At 40.3% G+C, this 5,000-nt stretch overlaps 1 protein-coding gene across 2 annotated transcripts in view; it reads right to left on the bottom strand.

Annotated features, from left to right (window-relative positions):
• Window positions 1-5,000, bottom strand: part of LOC121876850 — a 242,024-nt gene that overhangs the window by 182,799 nt on the left and 54,225 nt on the right. The gene's annotated exons all lie outside the window — the stretch shown is intronic.

Genomic DNA, 5,000 nt, shown 5'->3' with positions numbered 1-5,000 from the left:
ACCACCAACACCACCACCACCGACAACAATAACAACACCACCACCACCGACAACAATAACAACAGGCCATCATCTTGAACCATCAATAAACTGGAGGAGTCGCAGCAGCAGGCAGAGGCAGAAATAGCAACAACAACAACAGGGGCTGCCCACGAACCACCCCACCAGCCAGCCACTAATAAACACTGATACCACCTGTGTAAAACCTTGGGAGTGAGCACCTCTACCTGTTTACCGGGTGTAACCAAAGATAACCAAGGAGGTGATAACTCGGATAACATCACCCACCCCAAGATAACACACCACAAGTTATCAGGGCCATCGTTGTGACATATGGTATAATCGTTTCCCGTTCCCTTCTCCTCTCCTCTTCTTAACTCTTCTTTGTCCGTGTGTGTGTGTGTCTGCCTGTCTGTCTGTTTGTGTATCTCTGCTTGGGTCTGTCTGTGTATCTTTGCCTGTGTCTGTCTGTCTGTGTATCTGTCTGTCTGTCTGTACACGAACACAGTATACATAGGTGTATTACAGTGTATACATCAAGTGACGTTCATGATGTTTTTTTTTAGTGTACATCAGCCAACATTCTGTGATGCTCCTGTACCCAATAATGTACACAAGATCAACACTCGAGTACAAGAACACCACTTCATGACGTCAAAATGATTTCAGAGTTCCAACGTACTAAATTACAGTAATTACACTAACCCAATCAAAATTTCACTTAAAAATATACATTAAATTTAGTAAGGGTAACAATACTCCCTCAACTACAAATGAACAGCATCAGTCAAGTCATTAGATCCGGGTGATGAGGTGAGTAAATGCAGTTAGTAACAGGTGGGGTGTGTGTGTGTGTGTGTGTGTGTGTTGACCTTCAGGAGGAAGTCAACAGTGGGTGCTGCAGGCTTTGGCATTATCATATTCACTTAACTATGACTTAACACCAGTGATATTGATTGATTCATACACAGCCACACATATACATACATAGATAAACATACAGACAGAGAGAGACACATACACACACACACACATGTACCCCTGTACATAGACATACATACACACACACATATATATACAAAGACACACACACTAATGAACACCATCTGGGAGGGAGTTACTACACTACGTGTTTGTTGTTCAACACCTACATTAATCTGTATGTTCACTGTATGTTCCTTTACCTTTCTCTAATGAAGGCTTTTGTTAAACCACCAATATATGTAATAAGTCATTTATGTCCAATGTATATTTTCAGCCTTCGGGCTGCAGAACTTTTCAATAAACTGTTAATTATTATTATTATTATTATTATTATCATTATTATTATTATTATATTTATTATTATTATTACATATACAAAGACAGACAGAGACACACTACACGGACACAACACACATATACACAGATATAATGAGACACACACACACACACACACACACACACCCCAGCCTGGTTGTCTTCTCTCAACTCCACCCAACAACGTCAGCTAGAGAAGGTACAGAAAAGGGCCTGCAGAATCATGCTCGGCGCAGACTACTCCGGCTACACCAACGCTCTCTCCACCCTGGAAATGCCATCCCTCAGTGACCTCCACCACCAAGCACTGGAAAGGTTTGGCAGTGGACTACTGCACCACCCTCGTCATCGCCACCTCCTGCCACCTGCAGCCCCCCACCCAACTCGCGCAGTCCGCCACTACAACAAAATTCAGCCCATAAGAGCCCGCACCGATAGATATAAGAACAGCACCATCCCATCTATTGTTAAAATAATAAACAACTCCTGATTTATGTACTGTACAGCCCTGTAAATGTATTCAATGCATATTATATCATTATGTTTAAATCAAATGTAAGTCTGTATATTTTCAGCCACCGGCTGCAACTCTATTAATAAACCGTTTATTATTATTATTATTATTACACACACACACACACACACGCGCACGCACGCACGCACGCACACACACACACACACGCACGCACGCGCACACACACACACACACACACACACACACGCACGCACACACGCATGCACACACACACACACGCACACACACACACACACACACGCACACACACACACGCACACGCACACGCACACACACACACATTGAAAGCTATTAACCTAGATTTCACAATAGACTGTTTCAGACATTAAAAAAATGACTGTTTTTACTAATCCTGTTAGATGGTGTAACTCTCCTGGGACCACAGCTATTAATTGCAGTCATTCTCTCTCTCTCTCTCTCTCTCTCTCTCTCTCTCTCTCTCTCTGGCTCTCCTATCTTTTATCCTCTCTCACAACACACACACACACTCAACAGCTGGGATGAGAGAGAGAGAGAGAGAGAGAGAGAGAGAGAGAGAGAGAGAGAGAGAGAGAGAGAGAGAGAGAGAGAGAGAGAGAGAGAGAGAGAGAGGTGTGACTCATTTAGCCTGGCCAGTGGACTGCTATATACAGGTTCACGGCTAGAGAGTGAGGCGGGTTATATATTATGGGGTGAACAACGTAACACAACACAACCCTTATGTAACACACACAACACAACCCTTATGTAACACACACAACACAAACCTTATGTAACACACACAACACAACCCTTATGTAACACACACAACACAACCCTTATGTAACACACACAACACAACCCTAATATAACACACACAGCATAACACCTGAAGAAAGGTTGGGTTGGGTTAGGTAGGTTAGGCTAGGTTAGGTAGGTTAGGTTAGGTTAGGTTAGGTTAGGTTAGGTTAGGTTAGGTAGGTTAGCCTTAAAGTGTTGAATCATTAGGTGAAATAAACTGGATTGCTTAAACTCAAGGTGATTCCAACGTATTTTATCACTCTCTCACACACACACACACACACACACACACACACACACACACACTGAAACGACCTCAACACAGGAACAACAGTACATAAATAAATCACCAGGGTCGTACATACAGTAGTTGCCGACGACACTAGAGATACGACCCAAAACACGAGCTGGCTAGGTTAGGTTAGGTTAGGTAGACGCGCGATATTACCATCAATTTTTGAATCATTTCCAAGTAACCTCAATACAATACGTAATACAGTTCCTACCTCATAAATATTTCTTTGCACTTCAACAGCAATTGTATAAGTCACTTTACACTTTATTAGGTCATGTAAAGTGTAAGATAAGTTACTACATTAGCCAGGCAACAGAACCTATAACTGGTGAAGGTATTATTACTTAACACTACTACCACCATTACTACCACTACTCTCACCAACATCAACTCTTAACGTCACCACCATCACCACCAACAGTAAACCTTCTCTCATCACCAACACCACTCTCACCACCATCACCACCAACAGTAAGCTTTCTCTCACCACCAACACCACTCTCACCACCATCACCACCAACAGTAAGCTTTCTCTCACCACCAACACCACTCTCACCACCATCACCACCAACACTAAACCTTCTCTCACCACCAACACTAAACCTTCTCTCACCACCAACACTAAACCTTCTCTCACCACCAACCACCACTCTCACCACCATCACCACCAACAGTAAACCTTCTCTCACCACCATCACCACTAACAGTAAACCTTCTCTCACCACCATCACCACCAACAGTACTCTCACCACCATCACCACTCTCACCACCAACACCACTCTCACCACCAACACCACTCTCACCACCATCACCACTCTCACCACCAACACCACTCTCACCACCATCACCACTCTCACCACCAACACCACTCTCACCACCATCACCACTACTACCACTACTCTACAAAATCTGAAAGTAATAGTAAAATAAATAAATAAAATAAAACAGTGGGCCGTGGTCGCCAACCCTCAGATATGTGTTTCAACCTGGCATCATTTCCCACAACTATTCATTATTTACTTTGTCCACGTCAAGGAGGAGATTAATGGTAGCAAATGAGGATAATTAGACCTTAATATTAACATGAATGACTGGGGTTAACTCTGGGGCGCTGGGCTATATAAGGTGTTGTTGTCGTGGTCTCGTTCTGGTGTGACAAAAAAAAAACCGTCTTCAGTTTATTTATTTCTTCCTCATGGGCCAATGTTGGGGGGGATACCACGGACACCGCCGCGTGCCTAAAATATTGAATTATTATTTTATTATTATTATTATTATTATTATTATTATTATTATTAGTAGTAGTAGTAGTAGTAGTAGTAGTAGTAGCAGTAGTAGTAGTATTGTTGTTGTTGTTCTTGTTATTGTTAATATGGCAGGACCAGCACACGTAACAGAACACAGGAAATAGTACAGTACATAATCACCTGTAAAAAAAATATGTGTTATCAGAGACCACACACACACACACCAATATGAACATGAAGTAACAATTATATCAGATAAATACGACCAATATCTATTAAAATCATGTCCTCTCATTCCTTAAGTAATTTCTCGGGTAAAAGACAGGGCATTAAAACCTGGGCGGTCTCTTTCGATGAGTTGCCTCTGAAGATGTCTTGAATAAAGACGAAAGCTAAGGTGCTCCGTTGTTTCCCTTTTCCCGTGTGATTTTATCAAGATTTATCTTATCCACGTTTTCATTGTGGATCTACATGAAATATATATATATATATATATATATATATATATATATATATATATATATATATATATATATATATATATATATATATATATATATATATATATATATATATATATATATATATATATTTTACGGTATATATAATTTGTTTTTATATATTTAAGGCATAAATAATCAGTTTTATATATATTTACGGTATATATATAATCTGTTTTTATATATTTATGGTATATAAAATATGTTTATATATATATTTACGGTATATATGACCTGTTTTTATATATTTACGGTATATATAATCATTTATGAGTGCATAATCCAGGTGTTATATTATGAGTCACGTTTAACAGGGCAGCCTCACCGTCACCAACATCATCTGGTGACGTGTGTGTGTGTTCTTT

This window comes from Homarus americanus, unplaced genomic scaffold, assembly GCF_018991925.1.
Source record: "Homarus americanus isolate GMGI-L3 unplaced genomic scaffold, GMGI_Hamer_2.0 scaffold50281, whole genome shotgun sequence".
Lineage (NCBI taxonomy): Eukaryota > Metazoa > Arthropoda > Malacostraca > Decapoda > Nephropidae > Homarus > Homarus americanus.
This window is presented reverse-complemented; position numbering and strand designations above follow the sequence as displayed.